This window comes from Corvus kubaryi, unplaced genomic scaffold (genome assembly GCF_017639235.1).
Source record: "Corvus kubaryi isolate FWS band 111438036 unplaced genomic scaffold, C.kubaryi_AGA036_p1.0 37260, whole genome shotgun sequence".
Lineage (NCBI taxonomy): Eukaryota > Metazoa > Chordata > Aves > Passeriformes > Corvidae > Corvus > Corvus kubaryi.
The window spans coordinates 2401246-2421263 of NW_024581077.1; the positions used below are offsets into that span (position 1 = coordinate 2401246).

At 37.5% G+C, this 20018-nt stretch overlaps 1 protein-coding gene across 1 annotated transcript in view; it reads right to left on the reverse strand.

Annotated features, from left to right (window-relative positions):
• Positions 1-20018, reverse strand: part of TMEM135 (transmembrane protein 135) — a 160796-nt gene that overhangs the window by 105059 nt on the left and 35719 nt on the right. The gene's annotated exons all lie outside the window — the stretch shown is intronic.

Genomic DNA, 20018 nt, shown 5'->3' on the forward strand with positions numbered 1-20018 from the left:
ATGAATAAAACAGCTTCAACTAAAGCAGTGAGGTGTGGATTTGTTGTGTCAAATACAGGTCTTACAGAAGTCGGTAGCCAACACTCATCTTTGTTAGGTCTGGATTTAAATGCGCAGTAGGTGTTCAAAAATAAGATACCAGCCAGAAGCATCCAAAAAAGGCTAATGGGAAAGGTTTGTCATCAAGCTGAAAGAGGGCTATCATCAAACTAGCTACTAATGGCTAAAATCATAATGGCTAGTACAGGCTGCAAGTAAATCCTATTCCAAAAATTGATCCATAGCCTTCATAACTAATAAAGGCTCTCTATGGTAGCAGTCAGAATAATTTAAAATAAAACATAAAATGTCACCTCTTTTTTCAGGAGGGAAGTGTGTGTATGTTTGTAGAAAGGGCTGAAGAGTCTTTCTCAATCCTTTCCTATGCACCAAGGTCTCATTTCCAGAATATACTACAGATGGGAGGCAGAGCAACGCACGGTCATAAACAGCCAGACCCCATTACAGGTTCCAAAAGGCAAGTGCCACAGAAACATGGAGAAGTGACTCAGGATTAGGCTTCAGAAATTGCTGGAGTCTCTGTGGCTGGCACCCACAGAGCCAGAAACGCAGAATGAATGGATCCCTTAGTGGTTTATAGTAATTAGGCACATTTCTGAAACTGGTGCTGCGATTGCTTCATCCGCACTAATTGAGCACAATGCAAAGCAGTGCTCTGAAATGCCAAATGGCACATTTAACAACCTTATAAAGGAGCCAGGAATACAGATTCCTTCTTTTTTTTCTTAATAAATAAAAAAAAAAGCACTGGCCTAACTTGTCACTGCACAATACAGAGAGCTGGAAAGTGTCCAAAATTGCTCCGTAAGTGTTGTTTTATTAGCCTGAGACTGTTAATAAATATATTGTAAACGAACTCATACTTGCTTGGGTGAATATAAAGAAAGAATTGTATCACTATTCTTACAATGTTTGCAATTTACTCTAGTTCTTCACATTTTTATCCTAGTTACACTGTTTCTATACTAGTTTACCGTAGCAACTGACATTTATTTGGGCCATAAATTACCCTAATGCAGTGTAGTGCTCCTTCATAAATTTTACTAACACAGCACTTACAGAACATAGACTTCTATTAATTAAACCCATGCCTACACAAATCTAACATTTCCTTTTAACGTTTTTACTTACTGCTAATTCTGGAAAACATACAGAAGGACAAAGGCTTTCTCTTCCCTTTCACCAGGTATGGTTTTTAAGTTTAAATATACATATAAATGTGGGGGTTTGAATATGTATTTTATTACCAGTGTGTCACAGCTGATAACTCACAATCTCTAAGAGGAAAAATACTGTCTTCCAAGAACTTGGCATACCGAGCTACAAATTGGATCCTTTCATTAAGAGAAACTTAATTAACTCTTAGCAATTTCCACTTTTGACTTTGCCACTGCAAGATTTTCATTACTTGTCAGAAACAGCTTTAGGCATTTCTAACCCTAGATGTTAAAAACCTTTCAAGATTAAAACTTGAGACCTGTAATGGAAGTTTAAGAAATCTGAAAAAAGGCTTGTTCCTATAGGAACAAAAAAAGGTTTGAGGTACATATTGATAAGATAGGTAGAGTAAATACTAAGGTAAGTTTGGTTTAGTAATGTTTTTCATGCCCAAGTTTAATTTTAAAATGGAAAAAACAAAGGTAGTGTTATACAATACCAGCATATGAATATTCAACAAATATACTGAATAAACACAGCAATAGCAGTAGAGCCCACTACAGTACAGGAAGACACATATGACACGTATATGACAATTGTGTAATACGCACTTAGATGCTACTTAGCCACACTGTGTCCTGTTTGCAAATATATGAAAAAGTGCTGTATTTTGTACAGAAAATACATCATACCAAATCATAAGCAGAACAACATGAGGTGCTGCACACCCTGCCCTGGGCTCCTGCCTCCCTCAGGCAAAGCCCCTGGGCTCCCGACACACATAACTTGAGGTGAGCAGCAAAGCCATCCCATCACTGACCCATACCCAAGACCTCACGGAATGTCTACAACCACAAAGCACTCAGACAGACTGCCCTGTGTAAGGCAGCATCTGCTGTACTGGACATAGAGCATGAAACCCCAGGTTTTGTGTTTTAGCCTGGTCACTCACCACGAGAGCAGGGGCAGGTCTGTGTGCCCCCAGCTGCACACACACACCAATCCCACACCAGACAGCAGGAAGCATTGCTCCCAGGCACACATAAACTCTACACAGGCATTTAATCCAACATGACATATTTGTGAACAATTTAAGTTAACACAGCAGCACTTACGCCACAGTAAAACCTTAGAGATATGATAAATAATTTACAAGAGCAGTGCAGTCACCACCAGTTTGTTTTCTCAGTGGTCTTTATTAAACCAAATCACTGGGATTAAAGCTACTACAACAAAAACTGGAGACAGACATGAGTGGGTTGACAACTTTTCTGTTTGTTTAAGCCGCCTTACTGAGAAGACTCGAGTTAAATATTACCAGAAATAAATTTGTCACAATACAATTTTAATTCTCAAATATCTGGAACCAATTAGCTTTGGGAAAGTTTCAAAAGGGCCACCCGGTAATAAACACAAAATCATTTGTGTCTGCTGTCTTGTTTGTGATAATTTTTTTTATTGCTACCTCAGTTTCAAATGTCAGAGTAATGAGTTCCACATTCCGATAAAAATGTGAATTGAATCCATATGGAAAAGATGCTCAAGCCCATCAAAATCAAAAGAACTCCTTTATTTCTAAGTTCTTATACAAAGAAGTTTATAATGCCTAACGTTTTCACCATTCTCAATTAAAATCAGGAAACTTCTAATACTATTACCAAAGAATCAGATATGTCACAGAAAGATGTAGCAGCCCTAATTGCCAAATGATTCCATTTCACGTTAACATTATTTAGAAAATGCATATTATTATGATTAAAAAATGTTCCATACTTTCAGACATTTACATCAAAAATAAATATGCATATACAGCATATTTATCTTCCCACTGAAAAGTAACCTGAGGAAATTGCCAAGATTCAAAAGCACCATAAAAGAAGCTATCTCCTCCTTTCTTCAGTCACAAAGTCAACATCCTTTCCATCCTTCCAGCCTGAAAAAAGAAATACCCCTCCAGAAGGTTTGTTTCTCACTAGATAATGGAGAATAAACAGAGTTACAGGCAGAACTCACAATTGTATATACAGCTCTCTAAAACCATCCAGTATTTCTCTATATTTCTTCTTGAAAAATATCACCCCTGCCTACATTTTCTATGACAAATAAGGAGTCCAAGTGCTTTTAAACTAGTGAGGTGGGAAGGGGAAGAGATCTGCTTTATTTGACAAGGTAAAACAAAACTATGGAATCAATGTTATAGAAGTCTTATTAATCACACTGCTAAAAACTCCCTGATGTCCATCCACTGGAACAGAGACTCCCACATTTGTCAGGGACACAAGCTCAGCCGAAGAGAGTACTTTCCCCATTCGTATACACTAACAGAGGATTTGGTAAGATAAGCTACATCCCCCCAAGCATGCACCATCTCTGTGTAACTGAGTGCTAGCAACAGACACACACAGTTTGTCCACGGATTCCACCACATACGCTCCAAAGTACCAAAAGCCATGTGGCTTCCCCGCATTTTCTTTAGTGCCTGTTTTGCCTGGGTTTTTTTATTTAAGGTAAGAAGAATTAAGAATTAAGCATAGAAAGAAAATCCTGCTTATGTATGCTCAATTAATTATTCCATGGATAGCTAGGATAATGAAAAATAAATATGCAGGTAAGAGCCTACACACCATGAGGCAGGGGGAAGGGGAGAGATGTGCTTCAGCAAGCTCTGCAACAGACTCCTGGAGGTCCAGCAGGTCACCCAGCTAACAGTGGTAATCGCTCCTCAGCTTACACAGATGGCAAAATGCCTTCCTGCTGTTGGAGCTGAACTGGCAAGAGGAGCAAGACTTGCCTCTCCAGATGTAGATATATAAAGTCTGAATTCCCACTCCACAGGCCGAAGGAGAAATACCTGCATTAGACCCCAGAGCATAGAAGGGGCCATACCAGAAGAGGTCCACAACACAGCCACCTCAATTCCTGGTTTTGAAAAACCACCAGCAACAAGTGCCTGAAAAATACTTTTCTCTGCTATACACTGAAGCAAATTCCAGGGCACAGCTGCAAGAACAACATATAGGATCTCCACATTTGATTGCCTTCATGTATTATTTTTCCCACAATTTCTCTTGCAGCCCACGAGAAAGCTTTTGGCATCCTAATTGTCCGGTGTAGCTTTGCATGTGTGTGCCTCAGTTTATTTTGAACTGCTAACAATTTTCTTTGGCATCCCTTCATTCCTGCATTACAAGTAAATAATTCATCACAAATCCTGCTCTTCATACAAACACAATTTTACATTACTTGTCTCCTACTTATTCTCCCCCAGGCCAGGTTTACCGAATTTAGCTCCTCCACTTACACATGTTCTTCAACACCTTTGCATCTTTATTTTTCCACGAGGTACTTTCCCTATTTCTATTACACTTTAAAGAGGACCAGAACTGCAGACAGCAGTAAACCTGTCAGCGCACTCATGATTTACATAGTGGCATGATAATGATTTTTCAGTTTTATCCTCTACTCCTTTCCCAATCACCCTTAATATTAAATTGAAGGGTAGGGGAAATGGGGGTGTTTAATAGCTACAAAATGTGGAACTGACATTTTCCTCATATTTTCAACTTCTTAAGTGAAAAATCATATTCCAACACTGTATATATAAAAGAGGAGTTTTCTCCTCACATGCATTGCATTACTGCCACTTCATCAATGGAACAGTGTCATGAGGCTTCTGCAAACTTTAGAACCAGCTCTCATTTTTACAATCTTAGACAAACTATAAATAGCAAAAACTTGTCTTCCCAGTTTCCTCTTTCCCAGAAGGTTTATGACAATGACAATAGCTGCTCTTCCCCATAGTTTAGCCATATCTGCATGAACCTCACTTTTACAGTGCCAATCTAAAATTCTGTGGCTGAATTTGAAGAACAGAAAATGGAGCTAGTGAACACGGATGCATAAAAATGATTAATATGAAGAAATTAAAGAAATACAAGATTCTGTGCTTCTAAGTTCATCATAAAGATATATACAATTTCTCAGTTTTCTACCTGCAGGACAGGAATATTTTATCAGTTTTTTAATCAAGCAATCTTGGTATTCTCTTTGTGAATTATTGACCTTTTTCTGACCAATCTATTTTTCCAGTTTTCTTCTGATGACACATCTTACGAGTCTTTAAACTTTCCAGATTGCTTTATAAAAGGAAAATCTATCCATATTAAAAATTCCTAAATGCTGGGGTTTTTTAAATAAAAGCCCCAAGTTTTTAAGATAAGCACACAAAGTACAATATGCTTTACCCTTTTCCTTTTTTCTCATCTTCTGTTTTCTTCCTTAGCCATTACATAATACGTTGGAAAATTCACAGGCTTCTGTTTCTGCTTGTTTTCACTTTTCTGTCACCTACACCACTGCTGACCAATCCAGCAACAAAGGGAGTCAACTACCAGCTTTGCTCAGTGACAACTGGTACAAAAGAGCAGCTCACCTTCTCTCATTGTAGCCTCACCACCTCCAGCAGTGTCCAGAATCTCAGAATATATTTACAGCAGTCTGCATCTTGTTGGGAGTTGCAGATGGTTGTAAACAACTAAGCTGCTATTTAAGACTTGAATGTTGATCTCAAGGATCATCATTCATGATTATCTAAACATTCATAAATCTAATTTCAATAACCAGGCTAAAAATGCCTCATGAGAAAATAAAATGGCACAGAAGCTGTCAGAGTTAATGTGTTTTAGTGAGATGAACTTCTTCTCATTGTTTTATTAATCTAATACATATTGGGTGATTATTTAAAAATATTCCAGGAGCTTCCTCAAAATTCAGTATTAACACTGTTACCAAACCTACCAAGTATTTTTTCTCCAAATCACCTGTTCAAGTGACCTGTAAACTCCTGGTTAACCCATAAAAGTTTAATGGGTTTTATAGGTAATGCAAATATACTCTGCAAACTTGCTTTCATTAACAAAAAAAGACCTCTAATCAGGGAGACTTCCTATTTATCTTATTTGAGCAACAGGTAAGTACCATTGAGGTAACAGGTTAATTAATTCTCTGCATTTGAAATTACAAGTCCAAATTTAAAGCAATGTTTTGAACACTGCTACAAGATAAATACTATGCAACTGAGTACGTAACAACAATGACCATAGACCAGTGGAGAATTACTACATTTGCAAATTTTTGCAAATACTTCAATACAGTGCACTGAAGTCAGTGCAGAAGATTTGGCAGGTTGAAAAAAGTGAAAAGAACCACATCTGTACTACAGCTAAAAAAAGATACATGGTCTTATGACTTAATTTACATATGACCATAGTGTGAGACCCACATGTACAATGAGCTCAGTTGGTCAGAACATGGTGCTAATAACATCAAGGCTGTGAGCTGAATCCCTGTATGGACAATTCACTGAAGGGCTGGACTCTATGATCCTTGTGGGTCCCCTCCAACTCAAAGCATTCTGTGAATCTGTGAATCTGTTGATGATTTTGCACATAAGATAACCCACAAACTGAAAAAATATGTTAAAAATACAAACATTACCATAAACTACCAGTTTTGTTTCTTAGAATATTGCAAAACGCCAACTTGCTCATTTTCTTCATTTTAGTGCCTAATAGTTTGTTTGATCTTACATAATCAGTAAGTCCCAAGTAATCAATCATCTACTTTTGCTGAAGGTCACGATGCTTACCAACAGACGGTTATGCTGGCCCTTCCTCTTAACCCAGTGGTAAAATTCCTGTAGCTGGAGTTTTCTAATACTGCTCCACACACCACCTTTGTATTTTCAATTCACTGCACAGGTTTAAGGTTTTCCATACCCCTGACCTGTGTCTGAGGCTTCCTTCCAACCCCCTCTAACATGAGTGAATACTGTTTAACACAACTCAATCTGACTTTGCTTTGAGCTCAAACTACAGACTGCAGTAACTCCATTCAGTAAAGTTCCAAATATAATCCTTCTGGCTTGGCACACATTCTTTGAGTCTCTACATGCAGAATACATAGGCTACATTACACATAAGCTGGAATTCTGAGAGAAAAATTACCTATTTGTGCCCATTAGTGCCCTTTCTTAGCAAATCAGTAAGAAGCCTTATTCTAAAATTTGTCAAAACAGAAACATCTTCAACTTCTGGTTCATCCAGATTCATAAATGCCATACAAGCAGGCAGTCAGGCAATCCAGTAGAAAACCTATAGAGATTTGCTCTTGGGAAGAGGGGGGAGGTGTCCAAGAGCTTCATTGTTTATGACCATGGCGAAGTTCTCCAACAAGGTTATTTACATCAGTGAATTCTCATTACATCTTGCTTTGCCTAAGGCCACTGACTTAGTGTGATTTGCAAGCATTAGCAAACAATGCCCATATTCAAGTTCAGTGTATCCATTTTGACACAAAATGGTTGATATTGTGCACAGGGTCCTGGCTCAGGACTCAAGGGGCCAGTTTGCACAGCCTAACATGCTCAGGAACCTGGTTCAGCTTCCAGCAGTCTTAATTAGGCCAGGAATAAGTAAGAGACATGGTGAATATCGGGGTTTAAATGTAAAGCGAAAGGGTTATTCAAGAAGTCATTTCTTGCACAGCAGATAATTGCAGTGCGTTAGAAGAACTGTTGTCACCAAAAACAACTTTATATTTTTTATCTGGGATAATGACCATAATTTGTAAAGCTCCTGCTAATTAATAAAAACAGAAAGAGAAAAATAGAAACAAAGACAGCACATGCATGGATGTACATATGTGTGTGTGTCAGGAAGCAGGGAAGGTTTTTGTACTTCTTTGACAAAAACATTCCTATACAAGCATCTAAAGAATTTTAAGTTTTCAATATTCAAAACAAATACAATTGTTTATATTTATAAGCAGCTAGTGGGGCAGGAGCTTACACATACAAAAAGTGTGTATTTCCAATCCAACAGTCATACAATCCACTCTTTGAAAATTTTTGTAATGTGACTGATATTTAAAGACCTTTTTTTCAACATACTGATCTGCAAAACACATCAAATTATGTAAGTTAAATGTTCCAAATAGAATTTTGTCTCAGAAATTGTACCAGCAAATTTGAGTAAGAGTGAAGCCAACAGTTACTTTATCCAAGGTTACTGACACGAATGATTTTATATAAACAAAACCACAACTTTTCGAGATTAAGAAATTTGCAACTAAAAAATAGTATAATCACTAACACTTTAAAATATCCAAAGGTGACAATTTATTAAGTTTGATTTTGGAGGAGTGTTAAGCAAATTCAGGACACTTTAAATTAAGTTATTGACTTTCTATGAATTTTAAATCTAATACATCTTAATGAAACCAATACCTGTAATTTTTTTAACCCAAACTATGGTAGGTACACAAAATTCAGAAACGTGAAACACTGGCATATATGCCAGTTTATTGAATGTTCTGTCAATATAAACCAGGTATTAAATAGAGAAACTTATGTTCTTAAACAGATGGCATTCAGCCCCTCTTTCTGATTCCCACTTCAGATCATTCTTCTCCCTAGAAATACTGAACAGGGCATTTCCATTTCCAGACTTATTTCAGTTGAGTCTGCAAAAATCTCCTGCAGTCTTCAAGATCTGAGGAGAGCAGCAGCTATTGAGGCACCCCACTGCAGCTGAGCTGACAGGGAAAGGTTACTGAACCAGAAGGAAACTCCTTAAAGAATCACACTACTCACATTACAAAAACATTAATATATTAGTTCATATGGAAGTGACCACATGAGATCAATCTCAAACGATGCAGTTCCTCGGAAATAGCCCTATTCAGCAGAATGCTGTAGTAAGATATGGTAAGTGATGCACTACTGAAATTTCCATAGTCACTAATTGTCTGATTTACTGATCCATTGTGTGGAAAGGGTAGAAAAGAGAGAGAAGCAGATTCAGAAAGTGTTCTACTGTCACACTCATCGCTGGATTTTCCTTTAAAAATGCTATGAAAGTCACTTTGTCTTCCAAAGACAGAACCAGTCTTAAAGACAAGACACTAGCTGGCAAGTTTCGCACCTGAACAGGACTCAAACCAAGACAAAAATTTGCCTTATGAAAACCAGTCAGATGTAGATAAAATAAATCTTATTCTTTCTTTAACTTTCCTCACATTTAAAAAATGTAGATTGATACTTTAGAATTACTTCCTTCTGCTTTACCAAGAAATTCTACATTTTCTTTACCAATGTTTCCTTGTTAGAGCTCAGCTTCGAGGATGGATTTTTTCTATTTTCCGACACCAATATGGTTTTCAAGCTGACCTGTCTTCCATCCAGACTGACATTTACAAGCTGTGCTAGAAGTTGTCCTCCTCCACTTTTCTAACCTTATTAGAGGCATAAGGAGCATATCACAGAGACAAGATTTCAAATGAACCACCTCCCCCTGAATGCCAAACCAGTGACTGTTTAAACAACCAAAAAACTTAGTCTCAGCATTGTTTAAAAATCTACATATCCTGTAACAGCATCATTTAAAGAACTTTAGCAGCCACGTGTTAACATTTGCCATACACCAGCACATCTATTATATCTGACTATAAACATAACCAAAAACATTTACTCTTTCACAAAAAGACTTTTAAAACCATTTTATACATAGCATGAGAAACACTTTTTAACAGAAAATACTTCAACATGCAGAAGTTAAAACAAGAATGTTACTTCAGATTGTATGTGCAAAGGTGCAGTTTTTGTTTTGCATCACAGAAACAGTGAAAACGGAGAAGCTAACTGCAATATTTTTGAAAACAACTCGTTTTTGTACAAAAAAATGCTTGTTGTAATTTTTAGTCCAAACTGGTTTTGCTCCAAAACTCTCTGTGGAACTCTGTTTAAGGAATTCAAATGCACAACTGACTTGTATTTTGACAGCTCAGAGTTTCAAAAGGAACAGAATAATTTCTGGGCTGAAATTGCTGCTCTGTTTAATTATCATTATCCTATAAATGACGTCAGGAACAGTATCAGACTGGAACTGGCACTAATATACTACAGGTGGATAAAGGCAATTAAAACATGAAGGATTTAATTTCAACTGAAACATATGGAGCACAGAAAATAATAATTAAAAGTAATATATAGTTAATCAGAAAGAATGTCTGCTCGTTCCACTGGCCAGTTCTATGGCAAGATTAATGCTGTGTTTAAAAAAAAAACAAATCACAAACCAGCAGAATAAAGTTAAACTTCGCACACTGTTGTTTTCGTAGAAACATCTTCATTCTGCATATTTTGAACACAGAAACGAAGATTCCTTCTTCTACAAAATGAAATCTGTACTCCAGGACTAGTTTACGTAATACTTAAACCATATGAGAAGCCATCAAGAAGCAGTCTGTCAACAACTCTCATCAACACAATAACTGAACAATTTTAAATAGGACTGCCGAAACCTCAAAAAATAAAGATTCCACAATTCTATACATTACAATTTTTGTTACAAGGCAGTAGAGAGACAGAGTGGATGTTTACAGATTTAGCCAATGCACTCAGTTAGCAGCTCTGCTGATCCACCAACCTCTGTACCTTTGACTACACACAAACACCTTTACCTCATTTCCTTTGTGTTCCAACAAGAGGAAGCTGCATAAAGTTTAGTGTGTTCTTGGTAAATCTGGTACCTGAAACTAGGTCATTACAACTGTTCCCCAAAACAGGTCCCCATTAGGAGCTTGCAAAGAACCCAGTCCAAGAACTTTTCCTTTCTTTTTCATGCCTCAGCTCACCATTTGACAAAGTAGAGACATTAATAACCCTCTGCCTCAAACACACTCTTGCCATGCCCCGCTCCAATGGACTCTGATTTTCAAGGTTTAGCAGAGGACTCCAGGTTTGGGGCAGGGCAGGAGTGACAAGCCTGCAGCAGCATTTCACCTGCTTCACCAAACACTCAGAGCATTCCCTCCTGCAGCAGCACCTGGATCCTGAGCATAGCTCTGAAGCAGATGGACATGTAAATGGGAAATACTGCTGGAAATGGAAAAAATCCCTCCCTTCCAAAGAAGTTTCCTTATCTACACCTTACCACGTACAGAATGAGAAAACATTAGTTTTGCATAAGGTCCCAACTTTTTCAGTCCTCAGATTGCATCTTCCCCCCACTTCTCCCAGAGCAGGGCCACTTCCCCTTCTTCCCAAACCTGACAAACTTAGAAGCATGAGAGGGCAGCAGAAACTGCCAGGTAACAGTGACTGAAGCTGGAAAAAGGAGGATAATGCCTGTGCTTCTCAAAGGCCTGAGGAGGAAAATAGGACTGCCTAACAATGTGAAGATCTGACAGAAGGGAAGAAGACTGCTAAAATTGTCATGAAATAGAAAAAACAGGAGATTCTTGCTCTCACACACTTTTACCAGAAGACCTCTGAAAATCCTGTCCTCCCACCAGGAAAATCCTCAACCATCTTGAAACACTACTTGGATTTGCCCTGCTGGCAAGTCTTGAATTCCCTCTTGACCCATCTTTCTCATCTATCAAATCGTTGCCCACAGCAATTCTCATAATCAGAAATGCTACTAGAGATGGGTGTCTGGAGCTCTTCAGAATCTGAAGCTAAGCATTACTTTCATCTCTACTACTGACTAGCAAGGAGTTAACTGTAAAAGTCAACTACTTAGTGTATTTCTTACAGGAAAATCTGCATAAGCTATCAGCTGTGGCTGAGAGATAGACCTCAAAACTGATTTGTAATATTGACACTTTTGCTAATTATAGAAACTCAAATGGATAGCTATTCATTATAAAACATCATGTTAAAGGAGAATAATGATAAGTATTATATTGCGTTCCAAACGAGACACACAGGAAAGTTCAAAATGCAAAGCAGCTTTGCACAGAAAGCAAGAGACAAAGTATTAAATGTTTTCTCTAACTCTTGCCAATAGTCCTGCTCTGAAGTGATGGCTGAGGTTTCCTTAGGCTAAGATGTCAAAGCCAATTAGCCATGTCAATCCACAAGAATACCAGCTGCCAGGATCTAACTTTATTACAGTATTACTTAAAAGTGAAGACATCAGCAATGTTTAAGTTCACATGACTCCTAATTTTAAAACATGCCTTCTTTAGATTTAGGGTGGGGGCAGTGACAATGACCTTAAATTTCAACCTATTAAAATCCTCACAGAGTGCCATGATTGCCCATAATTTAATTATGTAAAGCATTCTGTTAATCAAATTAGACATTATGCTGTATTCAAAAGAAAGTAAGACTTCAGCTTATTTCCCTCCTCATATGAATTCTATGTAATGTTTATATTTAAAAGTAGCAATTTATTTCAATAGTGCCTGTTTAAGTTGCCAGACTGCCTATCCCACACAACATGATATGTGTAAAGTATATAGCTTACCCATTTATGGCATCTAATTCTGAATTCCAAAATGAAATTTTTGGAAAGTTTCTTGAGTATTTGTCGACTAGAATAAAGCATGTCCAAGTCTTTGATTATTTGAAAACATCTGCATTTCATTTCTAAGCAAGGAGTTTGGAAATGTTGATCTTACAATACACTTCCTTGCACAGTCACCACAATAAACTCAATCGTTTCATGAAAGGGTAAAATTTTTCTTCTGTTTAGGTGCCTATGAAACAAATCTGAACATTACTGTCAAGCAATAAAAAGCACCCATTTCTTTTGAATAGTGTCCATATTCCTCCAAACTACTCAGAAAACTGTACTTCAAGTAGTCTATATTAACTTTATTGACATCTTAATTGAAAGCTTGGCTTTTTGCTACTACTACATTTACACTGCCTTTACCACCCTAGTATACAACTGGCAGTTCTTGAACTCTTCTGTACCTCAAGGATGCTGAGAGAATGAGACAAAAGCAGACATATAACAAGGTTAAAGAACAGTTACAAGTTTTCTGAGAAGAGAAATCAAGATTTCTTCTTCTAGATTCTTATTCAAAACTGGACTTCGTTAGTTTTAATTATTCCTTGCCTGGAGTTTTTGTTTCTGCAGACACATGCCTATATACACCTAGATATACAGCAAATAAAAACCATTAGTAAGAGCTTAAAATTAATAAAAGCTAGTTCTCAGCTCTCAGTTTAACCCGTCAAAGGAAAAAGAGATCAGAATGAGTGACCAGCATATTCTAGTTATGCAGATCTTTGACTCCATAAATCCTCTTTTATTATGATTTATTTCCTTCTTTTGAGATATTTCTGAAAGATAAGTTCAAAATGTAAGTGCCATCAAGTGTCCAAGAATGCTACATTTTATTGCCATTTACAGAGCATTAAGGATTGCCTACTGAAAGGACATGAAAAAAACAAACACCATTTCTCACTCCAGCGCACTGTCTTCAAGTGTAAACTAACGTGATTAGCTTTTTTCTTTGAGATTTGCCCTTTAAAATCTAAAGGATAAAAATCCATTGATCTCAGTTCTTGCTCCTGAGTTTCACAAGCCAGATTACTGTCACTGTCACCAAGTGCATCTGTGATGCCTGACCATCCACGCTGTGACACCAGCCATATCCCAAGTGTCACTTTGAGAACAAGGGGCCGACTCTGCCTGGCTTTAAACCATGAGGCAGCGCAAAGGTGAAGGCCACATTTAAAGAACAAACGTTGCATGAGCTCCATCTGAGTATGCCTTCCATGAAATGGGAAAGATGTAAGCTCTTTGCTTTCTACCTTATTTTACCACTAAGATCCAGGCAGTAATGAAGCAGAAGCTACAAAAGACTCTCTCCTCCTAAACCCAGATGACAAAATAGGAGAAAAAAACCATCCCACAACAGGAGGCAGGACTTACCAAGGAATATCACATGACCTGATAGAAGAAGAAGCAAACAAAATCTTGACAAAATCCAATGCTACAATGTAGGCCAAAACAGTTGCAAAAATGCCACTATTAGAAGCAGGGATTCAGGACTCTCCATTGAGCTTCAAACTTGAAATGTGTTACATTAGAACTGTAGCTCCAGGGAAAACACTACTGAGTTGATTTCAATGTCTAAATTGATACCAGACAAGACTTGTTTCTTGTTGGCACTATAATTAAAGGCTTAACTTGTGACAGAATTACAAAAATTATCAACTACAGCAAATGGCAAGACATCACCTGAGAGAGTTTGTCCATGCAAAAGCAGAAATTCTGCTGTAAGTGAGTACTTCCGACTTCTTTCCAGCCAGGACTAAATTCTGTCTTTTTTGCTCTTCCCTCACCCAGGCAGCAATGACTGGGTGCTGGATGCTTCCCTGGGGAAATCAGGACATGCTTCAGAACATCATCCCAAAATGGGGCTTTGCCCTCCACAAGGCAGGAGCACTTTACAATCCTAAGCTTCAGTTCAATGCAGCTTCCAAGAAGGAAAATCCTTCTCTCTGAGTTTTCAAATGGCATTTTCACAGAATCACAGATGTTTCGGCTGCGAAAGGCCCTTAAGATCATCAACTAACCCAGCACTGCCAAGTCCACCACTAAAGCATGTCCCTAAGTGCCACATCCACACACCTTTTAAATTCCTCCAGGGCTGGTGACTCCACCACGTTCCTGGGCAGCCTGTTCCTGGGCTTGCCAACCCTTTCTGTAAAGAAATTTTTCTTAGTATCCAATCTAAAATAAGTATCAAGGTACTTCTGCTGTTCCAACAGTAACTTAAAAAAACAAGAAAATAAAACCACTTACTATTCTAACAAAAACAGTAGCCTGGTACTTACAGCTTTTTGGCTTGAGAGAAGGAACTAAGCAACAGTTTTACCTTAACTAGCACACTGTCAACTTAAAAGGTGACAAAACACAAGGAATGAAAGGAGAATCTGAACACCCTTAGTCAATAAATACATATTTCCTGCCAGCTGCTGCTGCAATCAAAGCCACGGTCACCCCAGAAGTGGGGTACAAGCAAGAGTGACAAAGCAATCCTGGAAAACAAGTGTTTCAAGCATTTACTTGACGCATTTTCAGTGATGAAGATTACCTCTGAAATGTTAGAAAAATAAAAAAAATCCAATTATTCCTAACTTCACTAATATGCTAAAAGAATAGCTCAACTCTTACATCCTGGCAGTCCTTGTATAATATTAGTACTCGGGATTACATGAAAGCACACAACAAAATTTTAATTATCTAAAAAGACAAGGAAGGAGTGGTCAAATTCATTTTACTACAACTGAAAGGTTCAAAGTGTGAATTTGCTAAATGTAAATTCACCTGTCCTTCGTCATTTTGGATTGCCTCCATCTTTTGACTAAGATGAAACTGTTCCCAACGGAGAAGAAAAGGTGGCAGCTGGTCCAGTTTATGAAATGTCAGTTGAGTAAGTTCAAACAGAAAACACTTTTTTGTGCTATGATGAATAAACTATGCAGCCAAATATAATGCTTTGCTGAAACAAATGAGATGTGTTAAATACCTATTACTTCACAGAATTACAAACGAAGACACGACAATGACTTCTTTTTCACTTTAAAGGATATTTTTGAATTGGTACACAATGTTTTATAAAATGTAACAGCACTGGGTGATAAGTTCTCAGAGTTGCAAGTTATGTTAATGACAAATGACTGCACGTTACTCTAAAAACCCCACAAAGCAAAAACACCCTTCAACCTACATTATTCATAGTATCTTCCCTCATTTAATTGCAACTGGCACAAGGTATTTCTTGAGACATCTGTAACAACTCAGATACATCAGCAATTTTGTACAGAAAGCATTTGATAAGCTGGTGAGAAAAATCACTTAGGAATGCTCAGCGTCAGAGCATTTCTTGCATGCAAGTACCTTCCTTTACAATATTACCAGTTTGCCTTCAGCAAAAAGTTAAAACTACACGATCAGCAAAAGCACAGATCAAAAGTGCCTTTCTGTTGTTGTTTCTTCTCTTGCCACAGCAAGTCTCACTCCTCTTTCTTTCATCCATCCACCTATCACCCTCACAAAGCATGAAACAATAACAAATTTAGTGTATATGGAAAGTGATATTGGAGGGGTCTTGGCATCAAATATTTGTTCTATACTGTGCCATATCTCTGCCAAGCTTGGTATCTACTTTGCTCTCTGTGTGTGCCAGATATCTGAAATGAGGCTAATAGCTTCGAGTTTTTTTAAATATTGCAGAGCATGAAGACTCTGTGATATTTTGAATCACTATGACTTCCACCCTGTAAAAAAAAAAATCATACAAATATCTGGAGTTAAAGTTGACTGAAGAGCACTGGATACTCATTTCTCCATTAGATCCTGAGGGATTTCTTTTTGAGTCCGTGTTTCAGCATTTTTGCATGCTCCTAGACCAAATATTTCAAGCTTTAGGAGTGCAACTTACATGCAACCTTCATACTTGACTAGTAGGAATAAACAACGATACAGCCAAAATAAACCCAGATTTAGCTGGTTTATGCAACTGAAAAACAATTCAACTATGAAACCACTTGGACTACTTTAAAACAGCCAAAAACTGTGCTCAGCTGTGTTACTTTATCACATAGAGAAGCAGAGCACCACTCACTGGAATGCCACTGATCAACTTGTTCAGCATTTGTTTAAATAGTATCTCTTTCTCTGCGTATGAGGATCTGTCTGCAGTATTTCACAAACAGCAGATGCACCAATGACCCAACATCAGCACAGGAATAAATAAGATCCAGAATCCTCAGATTTCTGTGTAAACTTTGTCTAGATGCACTTGCTGAAAGTTTCTCCAACTTCCATTTCCAGGACACCAATAATATCATCTCTCTGTTTCTCTTTCTGGGCTCTTCCTAGAATTTTCTTAAAACTAATTAATCACTAAATTAATCCAATCCTTTCATGGCAAACCCATAATTTTCTTTATCACCTGCTCTCTGCTTTAACTAGAATAAACTATACATTTTCTCATCTTTTTTCCACTTGTTTTACCTCTAACACTCCCACACACCAATTCCTGTTATGTCAATCCAGCTCCATGTCCCTTACCACAATAAATTTTCGATTTTTACCTATAGGTTATGCTTCTCTACTTCCTTTTCTTTCTATCTTCCAAATTTATAACTTTCCACTCAGTAATGCTTTCTCTATGGCTGGGACATACCCCTACACTTCTTCCTCCCATCACTCTCAAGAAACAGCCCTTTTGCATCCAGCTGCTTCACCTTATGCTTAAACTTTATATAATTTAATCCGTGACCTTCAAGAGCCTCTTATTAATACTAACATTTCCAATTTTGTAAGCAGCCCACCATACATGAGAAGTCCTAGAACAGAACAAATAAAGACTTTGATGTAGTGATGCACAGTTTGAATTACAAACATAGCATGTAGCTCAGCACATGCTAGGATAACACTGCCTCCCGTCTGGTGTAGCATTTCAGTGACAACACAGAAATTTTTCTAAAGTTTTGTTTCTCAAAAAAGCTTTCAAACCAGTCCTGGTTCAGATTAGTCTCTTCCTATCTCGCATATTGAAGGCAGCCTTTGTTTGTTTTGTTTTCAACACTAGAAAAACCAAATCCTAATCCCAAAATACAGTTTCTTCAATGTAAAAGAAACAACTCAACTGTTGAGCTGTTCTCAATAAAGTATGCCTTAACTGTTTGGAAACATAAGAGCTATAGGTCGTCTTCACGGACAGTCATTAATATCATCTACTGTTCCAGATAAAAATAACTGAAAGATTACATTTCACTTTCCACCTTTTGCTGGAATCTTGGGGTTCCTTTTGATCTCAAATTATCCATGAAGGATCATCTTGTATGTTCACTACCAATGCATCTCTTATGATCCTAGAATTTCATTACTTTAATACATGCAATCCAAAATAGAACTTGAAAGCTCCATGGTTCTGTGTGGTCCACAGCACTGATTACCACTACTCTCTTCTGGGCTATTACAGAAACTTTAGGTCTCAAAAACACACATTCAACAATGTTAGGACTTAGGCATACTAATTTACTTCTAAAAACTTCAAAAGACTTCCAGGGAGAAGCTCAGAAGTTGATTTTAGATTCTGCACGTTAAAATTAAAGCTACATATGTTTCAGTCTGTATGCTTATTTCTACATTCTTATATAGCTTCAATTTAGCAGCAAGCTAGTCTGAAAAAACATTTTTATTTTATTTTTCCATAGAGCATATATAGCCTAAACATCTTCTAAATATCTTCTTTTTAATCTGTCATGTTATCATGTAAGTAGCAAGGAAATACAGCTAGGGAGTTCAGGTTCACATAAATCTATAACCACTGGCTTATTTAAAATGAACCAGGACACTTCTTCACATGTTTCCATTCACAAGTTTCTAGTAGCTTCAGACTAAAAAAACAATAAAAATGTCACTTTTAGAACAAGAGTCCTTAGACCCCACTGCCTTTCACGTTCTACTGCATTTCACTCACTGAAATGAGAAACAGCAGCCATGCATAAAGATTTAACAAATCTTTCCCCTTTCCACTGAGCAAATTCATCTCCGACGGCAAATTGTCACATACTGCCAACAGGACAGTAGGAATAAAATTTTCTGATTTAAAAGCCCTAATCTGGCTATAAAAATTCACTGCAGCAACAGTCATGACAATCACTTATAATAACCAACAGTAATTACAGTTACCTCGAATCCCACAAAAAACCTTAATTTTTATTGCTCAGGCTGCAAAGCACAGTGTAGCAAAATGTGGAACAAAACAAAAGAATACATTTAGTTCCATTAACATCTTAACAGGTCCTGACACGAGTTTTACAGAATGCAAGAAATGCAGGCTAATTTCACAATCTATCTGCCATCACCAACGATTAAAATGTGCCAGCTTTCAAAATGGGGCATGCTGCAATCTAAGGCTGACAGAAATAAATGTTTTAAAGGCTTAGTAAATTTGTAAGTGAATCTTATCAAAGCATATAAAGTTCTAAGACAAAGATAAGCAACACAAATAGGGAAACATTTACTGTGATTACAGGGCTTGCTAACAAGGTATGTATGACATGATCACAGGCAGTTTACAGAGCAAACCCTGGCAGCCCTGGCTTCACCAAAGATTTGCGACTAGTAAGCCATTATGCTGAAGACAATACGGACGATGAATGGCATCCATAAAATGTAACTGCATGGCTTGGCTTTTCCCTTACAACTCCATCCAACAGCAGGTGAACTGTGTGGCATTTCGGCCTCAGAGCCATGAACACAGTGATAGCTTTCTCAGATTCGGGATCCTCGGAGGTGCTGCTTTTTAAGCACACCTATTGCCCCCTTCTCTTGGAAAGTCCATTCCAAAGGAGTGATGGTATGTCCAACTAAATATCACTGTCCTCATAACCTCTATTTCTTGAATGAGAAGTTTCTACACAGTTGCCCTTATGAATTCAAGGAAAACTTCCAAGGTTAAGATTTCCTTGCAGGAATCAAGCCTTGTTCCCATGCACTACTGGGAGTCTGAACATCTAAATAATTAAATTTCAAAAGGAGAATTTGTCATCTTTTCAAATTAGATTAAAAAACTTCATAAAGAAAAGGAATCCTAAAGGACAGAGCATGAGCCGTACAAGTCAAGAAGCTATAAAAAAAATGGTAGGTACTTTGACAATAATAAAGTGAAAGGCAAAAATTACTTTATTCTCTTCTGAAGTCTGTAAGTTCCCCTCATGGGTCTGTCTGTAAAGATAGAGTCTACGAATACAGAACAAGCAAAGAAACAATTTCTGCCTAAAAGAAATTGTTAAGCACCAGAATTTGAGAGAGAACTATGTAACAGGGTTGGTAAATGCATAAAGGGACTTTCCAGGATATTTACCTGCTAACACATGTCATGATATCACCTCCTTCCAAAAGTTCTGCCCCCACAAAATACTCAGAATTACAAGTCATCAACAGTGACTTTACAAGGATGGAAGAGAACATATCAAT